The sequence below is a fragment of the Nomascus leucogenys genome, chromosome 4 (assembly GCF_006542625.1).
Source record: "Nomascus leucogenys isolate Asia chromosome 4, Asia_NLE_v1, whole genome shotgun sequence".
Lineage (NCBI taxonomy): Eukaryota > Metazoa > Chordata > Mammalia > Primates > Hylobatidae > Nomascus > Nomascus leucogenys.
In genome coordinates this window covers 84,569,917-84,582,430 of record NC_044384.1, presented here as the reverse complement: position 1 = coordinate 84,582,430, position 12,514 = coordinate 84,569,917, and the positions used below count along the sequence as shown (strand labels likewise).

The 12,514-nt window shown below is 47.1% G+C and overlaps 1 protein-coding gene across 3 annotated transcripts in view; it reads left to right on the top strand.

Moving 5' to 3' along the window:
- The first annotated feature begins 553 nt into the window (after positions 1 to 553).
- MAJIN (membrane anchored junction protein) overlaps positions 554 to 12,514 on the top strand; it is a 32,968-nt gene continuing 21,007 nt past the window's right edge. For 2 of the 3 annotated variants that reach the window (XM_012499263.1, XM_030811152.1), the window contains exons 1-2: positions 571 to 775; positions 12,462 to 12,508. The gene's annotated coding sequence lies outside the window, so the exon portion shown is untranslated. Of the gene's footprint in view, positions 776 to 12,461; positions 12,509 to 12,514 lie in introns of all 3 variants that reach the window. The other variant, XM_003274173.4, reaches the window with a different exon arrangement.

Below are 12,514 nucleotides of genomic sequence, written 5' to 3'. Positions count from 1 at the left end.
TAATTTTCGTATTTCTGGTAGAGACGGAGTTTCACCATGTTGCCCAGGCTGGTCTTGAACTCCTGACCTCGTAATTTGCCTGTCTTGGACTCCCAAAGTGCTGGGATTACAGAAGTGAGCCACCGCGCCCGGCACCCCTCTCCCCCCGCCCCCCGCTTTTTTCTTCTTTTTTGAGAGGGAGTTTTGCTCTTGTTGCCCAGGCTGGAGTGCAGTGGCGCGATCTCGGCTCACTGCAGCCTCGGCCTCCTGAGCTCAAGCGATCCTAAATTTGGGACATTAATGCCTGCGGCAGAGTATGTCGCCGAGGAATAAAGGAAGGTACCCTGCATAACGCCTAGCACACAGTAAGGACTCTGCAGTCGCTAGTTCCCGACCACACCACGCGAAAGCAGGCGCGAAATAAACAATGGGCTGGTAAATCCAGGAGGGACCTGAAGGCGCCAAGGCGTCCGGTGGGTGGGGCTGCGCGCGTCCTCCCGGCGTAGACAGTGAAATGCGCACGCGCAGACCGCGGCCAGGCCTTGGAGCTGCGCCCAAAGGGGCGGTGGGAAGCGCACTTGCGCGTGCGCAGAAGGCCTCACGGGTGCGCGGCACGAGCCCCGAAGTCGCTCAGGAGCGGGCGAGCCCGTCCCTCAAAACGACTTCGTTCGAGGTTGGCGCCCGCCCTTTTCAGAGAGCACTTCTTAGTGGGTATTACGTCCGGTGCCACTTTTCTGAGGCCGAAGGACCCCTAGTCAGTGTGTGAGACATAGCCTGGGAACCACCTGGGGCTGAGGTAACGGCACACGACGGCCCCGGGCCCTCGGGAAGTTGTCTTTGCGTTTCTGTTTACTTCTGAGGGAAGTTTCCGGGCCGGGCCCCACCCACCGCCCCCGAAGTGCAGTCCCCCCTGCCCCCTGAGGTCCCTTTCTCAGCGCCGGGCTCCCGGGACACCCAGCAAGCTCGCCCAGGGTGCAGGCCGTGCCACTGCAGGTCTCCCACAGGGAGGCCGCGGGACTGGAGCGCGGAGTCGGGAGCGTGCGAGGGAGACCGGGGGGCTCCAGGCCTGTGTCCCCTCCATCGGGCGAGTGACCGGCACAGAGTACGGGATCCCTGCTGTCGTCCGACGACTCCAGAGACTGCCCTTTCCCCACTCCACACCCGGCGCCTCTCCCTCCTCCTCCTCCTCCCCCCCCCGCCCCCCCCGCAACTCCCTCCCTCTTTTTTATTTTTTATTTTTTTTGAGACGGAGTCTGGCTCTGTCGCCCAGGCTGGAGTTCAGTGGGGCGATGTTGACTCACTGCAACCTCCGCCTCCTGGGTTCAAGCGATTCTCCTGCCTCAGCCTCCTGAGTAGCTGGGATTACAGGCATGCGCTGCCACGCCTGGTTAATTTTTGTATTTTTGGTCGAGATGGGGTTTCACCATCTTGGCCAGGCTGGTCTTGAACTCCTGACCGCAAGTGATCCACCCACCTCTGCCTCCCAAAGTGCTGGGGTTACAGGTGCCCGCCATCACACCCGGCTAATTTTGGCGTTTTTAGTAGAGACAGTTTCACCACGTTGGCCAGACTGGTCTCGAACTCCTGACCTCAGGTGATCCACCTGCCTCGGCATCCCAAAGTGCTGGGATTACAGGCGTGAGCCACTTTGCCCGGCCACACCCCACCTTCTTACCACAAACTTTCCCCAGGAACTAAAGGGCTCCTCTGGTCTATACCCACCCTTCAACCCCGGCCTAGCAGTTGCCATGAAAACAAGATTTTTTCCATTGAAACATTTCCTGTCACATCATGTCTTGATTTGAATGAGTTTCTGGCTTTCAAATGCCTGATTGCACCTTGCAAGTAAATATGAGTCATGGCACTGAGATCTCTGTGCCGCTCCCCAGAGCCTTGATTGAATCTTGGCATCTGGGCAAGTGGGCAGAAAGATGCCAGCAGGTATACTTTGCTGAACATCCTTTTCTTTTTCTTCTTCTTTTTTTTTTATGACAGTGTCGGCCGGGCACGGTGGCTCATGCCTGTAATCCCAGCACTTTGGGAGGCTGAGGCAGGTGGATCACAAGGTCAGGAGATGGAGATTATCCTGGCCAACATGGTGAAACCTCGTCTCTACTGAAAATACAAAGATTAGCCGGGTGTGGTGGCGGGCCCCTGTAGTCCCAGCTACTCAGGAGGCTGAGGCAGGAGAATCACTTGAACCTAGGAGGTGGAGGTTGCAGTGAGCCAGGATTGCACCATTGCACTCCAGCCTGGGCAACAGAACAAGACTCCGTCTCAAAAAAAAAAAAAAAAAAAGACGGTGTCTTGCCCTTGTCGCCCAGGCTGGAGTGCAATGGTGAGATTTGTGCTCACTGCAACCTCTGCCTCCTGGGTTCAAGCCATTCTCCTGCCTCAGCCTCTCAAGTAGCTGGGATTACAGATGTCTGCCACCACAACCGGCTAATTTTTGTATTTTTAGTAGAGATGGGGTTTCACTATGTTGGCCCAGCTGGACTCGAACTTCTGACCTCAGGTGATCCACCCACTTTGTCCTCCCAAAGTGCTGGGATTACAGGCGAGAGTCACTGCGCCTGGCCCATCCTTTCCTTTTTTGAACTCTAGTTCCTTCATGTATGCATCTGCAGGTAGGAAGCCAGTTTCCAGCAGTCTTATCTAGAATCTCTGTTTGGCTATCTCATTGGCATCTCAAACTTGAGCATCTCCAGATACAGACTCAACATCTTGCCCTCAAAAATTTACTTTCCAAGGCTCCTGTTTTCAGAAAATGTTGCTTTTACCTCTTTAGTTAGTTACTCAAGCAACCAGGAGTCATCGCTCTCCCTCACCTTATCAAGTCACCAAGTCATTACTGAGGCAGGAGAATCACTCGAACCCGGGAGGCAGAGGTTGCAGTGAGCCAAGATCGCACCGCTGCGCTCCAGCCTGGGCAACAGAGCAAGACTCCGTCTAAAAAAAAAAAAAAAAAAAAGACGGAGTCTTGCCTGCCTCAGCTTCCCGAGTAGCATCTTCCAAATCAGTCCACCTTTCCTCGTCTTCACTTTTATCGCTGTAGACCAGGCTATTATCAGCTTCTGCCTTGAGCTGTAGGAGGCACCTAGCTGGTCTCCTTTCATCTGTTCTTGTTCCGGGTTGTTACCCACATTGCAGCCAGGAGGGATTTTTTTTTTTTTTTTTTTTTTTTTTTGAGTCACAGTGATCTGGTCATGTCGTTTTTTTATTATACCCTTCAGTGCCTTCTGATTGCTCTGACAATAGATTCCACAATCCGTAACCTGGCTTATAAGGAAGGCCCTCATCCCTTCTCTATAATTTCTCCCTGGATGATCTCATCATCTATTCCAGTAGTTTCACATACCATCTAAACACTGGTGACTCAAATGTATATTTCCGTCCTGATTTCTGTCCCTTACACACTAGGAGACTGCCTCCTCGGTATATCCACTTGGATGTCTCATAGGCCTCTTAGAGTTGAAACACAACTACTAATTTTCCCTGCTTCCTCCCACCCCAAATCTCTTTCCCTAGAATTACTCCCCATCTCAGTAGAGTATGTACCATTGTCTACCTAATTGCAAAGGCAAAAAATCTGAGAGCCATCCTTGATTCCCACATCTAGTCCATTAGTTAAAGTATATCTCAAATCTAACTATTTATTAATTTCTAAAATCCCAAGTCCAAATCAGCAGCATCTTTCTCCTGGACAAGTATAGAAGCTTCTTAACTGGTCTCCCTTCTTCTCCTCCTGTCCCCTTACAGTTCACCTTCCTTTCAGTCACCAGATATTTAGATATTTTGGACCAAGCTTGGTGGCTCATGCTTTTTTTTTTTTTTTTTTTGAGACGGAGTCTCGCTCTGTGGCCCAGGCTAGAGTGCAGTGGTGCAATCTCGGCTCACTGCGAGCTCCGCCTCCTGGGTTCATGCCATTCTCCCACCTCAGCCACCTGAGTAGTTGGGACTACAGGCGCCCACCACCACGCCCAGCTAATTTTTTGTATTTTTAGTAGAGATGGGGTTTCACCATTCACGGGATGGTCTTGATCTCCTGACCTTGTGATCCACCCGCCTCGGCCTCCGAAAGTGCTGGGATTACAGGCGTGAGCCACCACGCCTGGCCTGGTGGCTCATGCTTGTAATCCCAGCATTTAGGGAAGCCGAGATGGGCAGATCACTTGAGCTCAGGAGTTCGAGACCAGCGTGGGCAACATAGTGAAACCCCATCTCCAAAAATTATCTGGGTATAGTGGTGGGCACCTGTAGTCCCAGCTACTTGGGAGGCTGAGGTGGGAGGATTGCTTGAGCCTGGGAGGTTGAGGCTGCACTGAGCTGTGATTGTGTCGCTATACTTCAGCCTGGGCGCCAGAGAGAAATCCTGTCTCTAAAATAAAATAGATATTTAGATATTTATAAAGCATATATCAAATCATTTATCTCCCCTTTATAAAATCCTTAGCATAAAATCTGGACTTTTAACAATGGCCTACAAGCCTTACACGATCTGGTCCCTGCCTAACACTCCATCTTCATCTCCCTCCTCTCTGTCTTCATTCTCAATGTTCTAGCCACACTGACCTTTCTGTCCATTAAACTCATCACAGACATCTGTGCTTGCTGATTTTTCTGCTTGGAATGCTTTTCCCCATGATCGTTGCTCCTTTCCATGAAGGCCTCAAGTCAGTTGTGTTTCTTCTGAAAGGCCATCACTGGCCATACTAGCTAAAGCAGCCTTCTAGTCATCCTAAATAAAACCACATATTATTTTCTTCATGCTATTTAGAGTACCTCAATTTATATTTATTTATTTATATGTTGAATGTTGCTCTCCACACCTCCTGAAATGTAAGCCCTTAAAGACGAGGGATCTTGTCTCTCTTGTTACTTACCAAATTAGTGCCCAGAACAGTGCCTGATGCACTGTAGGGTCTCAGATATGTGCTGACTGACTCAGTTATCTGTATAGTCTCACCTTGTAGCATTGTCTTTCTTGCCCACTGTGTTCGGGTTACTGTACTTCTCTCTTTTGAAAGTGCCATGCTTTTTCTCAACTGAGTACTCTTGTACCTGCTATTTCCTCTAACCACCCCAGACCCGCCATTCACTCTCCATTTGTGCCTCACTAGCTCATATTTTTCCTTTAGAAATTAGTCACTTACTTAGAGTGGGCTTCCCTGACATGTTACAGGGAAACCAGCACTTAGTTTCTTTTTCTTTTCCTTTTTCTTTTTTGTTTTTCTTTTTTCTTTTTCTTTTTTTTTTTTTTGTTTGAGACAGAGTTTCACTCTTGTTGCCCAGGCTGGAGTGCAATGGTATGATCTCAGCTCATTGCACCCTCTGCCTCCTGAGTTCAAGTGATTCTCCTGCCTCAGCCTCCAGAGTAGCTGGGATTACAGGTGCCACCACCACGCCCGGTTAATTTTTATATTCTAGTAGAGGCGGGCTTTCACCATGTTGGCCAGGTTCATCTCGAACTCCTGACCTCAAGTGATCTGCCCGACTCAGCCTCCCAAAGTGCTGGGATTACAGGTATGAGCCACAGCACCTGGCCTTTTTCTTTTTTTTATGTGATACAGACGAGGGCTCACTGTGTTGCCCAGGCTGGTCTCGAACTCCTGGGCTCAAGTAGTCCTGCCTCAGCCTCTGAAAGTGGGATTATAGGCATGAGCCACAACACCTGGCCAAGTATATCTTTCTATAAACCTAGCAAGTACCTTTCTTTTTTTTTTTTTTTTTTTGAGACAGTCATTCTGTCGCTCAGGCTGGAGTGCAATGGTGTGATCTCAGCTCACTACAGCCTCCATCTCCCGGGGTCAAGTGATTCTCCTGCCTCAGCCCCCTGAGTAGCTGGGATTACAGGCACTAGCCACCATTCCCGGCTAGTTTTTGTATTTTTAGTAGGGACTGGGTTTCACCATGTTGGTCAGGCTGGTCTCAAACTCCTGACCTCAAGTGATCTGCCTGCCTTGGCCTCCCAGAGTGCTGGGATTACAAGGCGTGAGCCGCTGCACACCTGGCCATGAGTACAATTCTTATCTCCTCAATATCTCACCAGAATCGGACTAAGGTTAGTAAAATTTGCCCTCTTTATATAAAAAGTCATTTTCTTTTTTCTTTCTTTTTCTTTTTTTGAGATGGAGTCTCACTCTGTGTCACCCAGGCCGGATTGCTGTGGCAGAATCTTGGCTCACTGCAACCTCCGCCTCCTGGGTTCAAGCAATTCTCCTACCTCAGCCTCCCAAGTAGCTGGGACTACAGGCTTCCACCACAATGCCCGGCTAATTTTTGTATTTTTAGTAGAGACAGGGTTTCACCATGTTGGCCAGGCTGGTCCTGAACTCCTGATCTCAGGTGATCCTCCTGCCTTGGCCTCCCAGAGTGCTAAGATTACAGGGGTGATCCACTGTGCCTGGCTGTATCAATTGTTAAAGTTGCTTTCTTTGTTTCCAGCTAAGGATATTCTCTCCATCATTTGCCCTTCTGAAACTACTGTTGCTGCTTTTTTTTTTTTTCATTTTTAATCTTCCTTACATGTACTGCTTCTGGGCAGCTCACCCAATGGTGTAACCAAAAAAATAAAATGGCCGTCCTTGCCTGCAGTTTTACATCCAAGTGCTTTTTGGGTTCCTGCGGTTGGTAGGATATTTAGAGTGCTGCAGTGAATTCAGCATGATGTGAATTCTTTTTTTTTTTTTTTTTTTTTTGAGACCGAGTCTCGCTCTGTTGCCCAGGCTGGAGTGCAGTGGCGTAGTCTCGGCTCACTGCAGGCTCTGCCTCCTGGGTTCACGCCATTCTCCTGCCTCACCCTCCTGAGTAGCTGGGACTACAGACGCCTGCCACCACGCGTGGCTAATTTTTTGTATTTTTAGTAGAGACGGGGTTTCACCATGTTAACCAGGATGGTCTTGAACTCCTGACCTCGTGATCTGCCTGCCTCAGCCTCCCAAAGTGCTGGGATTACAGGCGTGAGCCACTGTGCCCGGCCGCATGATGTGAATTTTAATGGACAGGTTAATCTTCATGTAACAAGCCACAACTACTGGACAGGTTGGTGAGGTGAGACACTATTGCATTTCCAGAATAAGGAGCACATCCTGGACTTACTGGCCAAAGGTAGTTTTTCGTTAGCTGTTAGAATGGTTAAGGTGAAAAGGGAAGATGCATTTTTGTGCAAAGAGTAACTTAAGAGTAACTTAAGTGCAAAGAGTAACAGAGAAACTAAGTTAAGAGGTTAATTTAGGCTCCTTTCTGGTTTATTGAGTTACCCACTGAGGCCTTTTCATCTCACTTCAGAACAGCTTCCTAATTCTCTGTTAGGTTTAGTTATCCCCCCTACCCCCAAACAAGGTTTAGTTATTCCCCCTACTCCCACCAAACAAAACAAAATTAAGTCTGCCACAGTTCTAAGGGCAAATCCATTCCTGCACAAATGGCATTTTAAAGGTTGCATCTTACCAGAAAGGGTAGGAAGAAACCTATGAGAAAACAGAATGACGTCAATAAACATGAAAGTATTCTGGGTAGTCTTATGTCATTAGTCTCTTCCTGTTCCATATTTTAACACTTATAAAAAAGACTTTATCCAGTAATCTGTGTACTAAGTACTAGAAAAAACAATTATACATGCATTATTTCACTAATCATCCTAATCACCGTGCAAGGTGAGAAAACTGAGAATAGATAATAGAGCTTTATGATAAACAAATGTGGATGTAACCCTTTATGTCCAAAATTACAATTCTAAGAACTTTTAATCAAAAAGCTTACATTAGGCCAGGTGCAGTGGCTCACACCTGTAATGCCAGCACTTTGGGAGGCCAAAGTGGGTGGATCTCTTGAGCTCAGGAGTTCGAGACCAGCCAGGCAGCAGAGTGAAACCCCATATCTACAGAAAATACAAAAATTAGCCAGGTGTGGTAGTGGGCGCCTGTAGTACAAGCTACTTGAGACGCCGAGGCATGAGAATTGCTTGAACCTCGGAGGCAGAGGTTACAGTGAGCTGACATCATACTGCAGCATGGGTGACAGAGCGAGACTGTCTCAAAAAAAAAAATTAAATTTTGCTTTGATGTCTTTGTATCCATAATTAATTGCCTTTGTCACGCAGAGTGGTGAGCGTGACCAGGGTTACAGTTTGGTAAAATGACTGACCGAATGATATGTTGTAATGAAAAACGTGTGTGCCAAAGAAGTCAACAATCTTGAGGGGCTAATCCTGGATTATGTAACTTTGTGGAAGTCATTTCCTTCTTTGGAGAAGTCACTTCCCTGTCATCCCCACCAAAATGGAAGGCGTTTCCAGATATAGGCGTTCATGAGTCTCTAGTTGGACATACAGACTGAATCTACTTCAGCAAAGGTGGACAGACCTCTGAGACCAGCCAAGGACTTTTGAAAGTGGAAGGAGGCTGGGCGCAGTGGCTTACACCTGTAATCCCAGCACTTTGGGAGGCCGAGGCAGGTAGATCACCTGAGGTCCGGAGTTCAAGACCAGGCTGGCCAGCATGGTGAAACCCTGTCTCTACTAAAAAAAAATACAAAACTTAGGTGTGTTGGCACATGCCTGTAATCCCAGCTACGTGGGAGGCTGAGACAGGAGAATCACTTGAACCTGGGAGGCAGAGGTTGCAGTGAGCTGAGATCATGCTACTGCACTCCAGCTTGGGCAACAGAGTGAGACTCCATCTCAGAAAAAATGTGGAAGGAGCAGCTAGTCATCTGTCCTCAATCTCATTTCTAAAACATGGGTGTTGGATTCATAGCATCAGATTTTCATATTATATTTTGTTACCTACACTCATTAATGGTCTTGAGATGGGGTCTTGCTCTGTTGCCCAGGCTGGAGTGCAGTGGCACAATCTTGGTTCATCACAGCTTCCACCTCCCCAGGTTCAAGCGATTCTTTTGCCTCAGTCTCCCAAGTAGCTGGGATTACAGGCGCCCACCACCATGCCCGGCTAAGTTTTGTGTTTTTAGTAAAGACGGGGTTTCATCATGTTGGCCAGCCTGGTCTCAAACACCCGACCTCAGGTGATCCACCCGCTGCAGCCTCCCAAAGTGCTGAGATTACAGGCGTGAGCCACTGCGCCCAGCCCAGTCACTGTATTTTGAATAAGTGCTTATGGAAGCTCTTTTATTTCTCAACACTGTGAAAGACTTTATCAACTGTCACCAGACATATTTAGTAGCAGAGTGCTAAATCATAAGCTCCTTTTGCCTCAGTAGTCAATATTATTATCCTCATATAGCATTTGGCCCTGCTTCAGGTTCTATGTACTGACCCAGATGTTTATGTGAAGCAAATTACCAAAATCTTGAAAAATAATTTTCCTTCAAACATCAGTCCCTATGTGTCATTTACATCTAATTCTTGGGTATTTTCAAGGAAAAGTTCTTGGTTGGAATTTTTCAGATTTTGCATTGAGATTAAAGCTAATCAGTTTTGCACATGTGTGCTCTCTGTCTCAAGAATTGATTTCCTGGAAAGTACTGCTCTCTTGAATTTGCTTTTTTGTTTTTTGTTTTTTTGAGTCTCGCTCTATCCCCCATGCTGGAGTGCAGTGGCACGATCTTGGCTCACTGCAACCTCCACAACCTAGGTTCAAGCAATTTTTGTGCTTTAGCCTCCCGAGTAGCTGGGATTGCAGGTGCCCCCCACCACGCCCGGCTAATTTTTGTATTTTTAGTAGAGGTGGGGTTTCGCCACATTGGCCAGACTGGTCTCAAACTCCTGACCTCGGGTGATCTGCCCACCTTGGCCTCCTAAAGTGCTGAGATTACAGGCATGAGCTACCGTGCCCGGCTTTGAATTTGCTTTTCTAGTGAAGCATTTAGGGAGAAACTCTTCAAATCTATCATAAGGGCTAATGTTTATATAATACTCTGGAATTTACAAAGTAGCTACTTACAGCATTATCTCGTTTAATTCCCACATTCCAGGGGTCGTTGGAATCCCCGTTTGTAGACATAGAAACTAGGAAATGAAGAAGTTAAGTGACTTGCTCAGGGACTAATGACTAATAGAAGCAGAAGCAGGACTCAAGCCTTGGTCCTCCAATTCCAAATCTTACGTCTTTTGCACTATCCCATACTGCCTGTAAGTTTTCTTCCTTTGTTTTAAAGCCATGATTTGTGGTCATCTAAAAATGCGTGGAGAGTCTGACCCTTCATATGCAAGATCTCATCAACTTAATAATAGTTACTGGGACATAATATCACCATGGCCACAGTACTCAATGTTGGAAAATAACCCTGTGAAATATTTGAACCATTACTCCTATGTGGTTGTTTGGATACACTGTCTAATCTTTATTTTCAAATGAGGTAATTAGTGTATGGTGTTTGTTTCTGAATTGGGCAGCCAGCAATTAACAGGAACAGGCCCTAGCTAGAAAAGGGCTGTTTTTCCTTCTTTCAGACAGCCAGCTGTGGTACAGCACATGAAATTTCCTCTTTGGACCGTCATTTCCAGCAAATGTCCTTCATTTCCTTTGCTCTGATGCCCCATCCCTCTGTTGGGGGTGGGGCGGGAGGCAAGTTATTGCATCCTAGTAGAATCCCCTGGCCAGATGGCAGTGGCTCATGCCTATAATCCAGCACTTTAGGAGGCCGAGGCAGGAGGATCACTTGAGGCCAGGAGTTCGAGACCAGCCTGGGCAACATAGTGAGACCCTGTCTCCAAAAATTTTAAAAATTAGCCGGGCATGGTGGTGTGCATCTGTAGTCCTAGCTAGTCTGGAGGCTAAGGTGGGAGGATCCCGTGAGCCTAGGAGTTTGATGCTGCAGTGAGCCATGAGTATACCACTGTACTCCAGCCTGGATGGCAGAGCAAGACCCTGTCTCTTGAAAAAAAAAGCCAGGCGCAGTGGCTCACGCTGTAATCTCAGCACTTTGAGAGGCCGAGGCGGGTGGATCACGAGGCCTGGAGATCGAGACCATCCTGGCTAACACGGTGAAACCCCGTCTCTACTAAAAATACAAAAAAATTAGCTGGGTGTGGTGGCGGGCGCCTGTAGTCCCAGCTACTCTGGAGGCTGAGGCAGGAGAATGGCATGAACCTGGGAGGCAGAGCTTGCAGTGAGCAGAGATCACGCCACTGCACTCCAGCCTGGGAGACAGAGCAAGACTCTGTCTCAAAAAAAAAAAAAAAATTGCCGGGCGCAATGGCTCATGCCTGTAATCCCAGCACTTTGAGAGGCCGAAGCAGGCAGATCACCTGAGGTCAGGACTTCAAGACCAGTCTGGCCAACATGGTGAAGCCTGTCTCTACTAAAAATACAAAAATTAGCTGGGCGTGGTGGCGTATGCCTGTAGTCCCTGCTACTCGGGAGGCTGAGGCAGGAGGATCACTTGAACCTGGGAGGCAGAAGTTGCAGTGAGCCGAGATCATGCCACTTCACTCCAGACTGGGTGACAGAGTGAGACCCTGTCTCAAAAAAAAAACACCACAAAAACAAAAAAAGAATCCTTGTAAGAATTAAGAGTTAAATTTCTGTGGCAGCAATGTAAGTCTCACCAGGTGGGCTCACCACCTACTGAGAAGAGTCATCTGGCACTAAAACATCAAAACTAGCCTGGGTTCCTGCCATGCCTTTGGTGTGGGGCATCAGTAAGTTTTTTCTCAGGATATGATCAGTATTTCCCCTCTGGGGACTTTGCAGTTGGCACAATTATTTCTTTTCATTTTGACTGCAATTCTAGTCTAAATAGTCTCATGGACTCTGGCTCCAGTCTCATGTCATTCTAATCCCAAGCAGCCAAGATCAGACACTGGGGTATCTCTTTACTGGCAGCCCCAGACTTGAACTTTGGAAATTGTGGGAAATTCCATTCTTTGGGCACGTAGAACTTGTGACTCTACCATAGAAGAGTTTCTACCATAGAAGAGTTTTCCCTGCTGAGTAGAAATGGCATCAGAATAATGTGGAGAAAAGCATAATGAAAATAGTCCTTTATGTGTATATGATATTTTACTGCTTAAAAAGTGATTTTATGTTTATTATCTTGTTTTTTCTTCCTTATAACCCCAGGAAGCAGACTGGCAGAGTGGTTAAGAATATCAATTCTGCATCTGTATTGCCTTAGTTTAAATTCAAATTCCAACATTCATAGCTATGGGCAGTTTACTTCATTCCTCAGTGCCTCAGTTTCCTGACCTATCAAATTTAGACTTATAGGCTTGTTGTGAGGATTAAGTGAGATTAAACTTAGAATAGGGCATGGCAAAAGTTGTTATTGAGAATTGTTATTGTGTAAGTAAGAAAACCAAGGCTCAGAGAAATTAAGGACATTGGACTGAGGTTCAAACTCAGAGTCTCCTTATTTTGGGCCTGTTCTGTCGACTCCATCTCAGCTGCCTCTGAAACCAATACCATGTATATTTGTATACTTGTACTGATGTATATAACTAGTTTTGATCCTTAGGAACTCTGGATCTCCTCTAATTATTTATTTTTATTTTTTCCATCTCTCCCCTTAACTTCCCACAGAGATGACCTTAAGTGGACAGAGATTCTAGAACAGGAGAAATAAAACAGTAAGT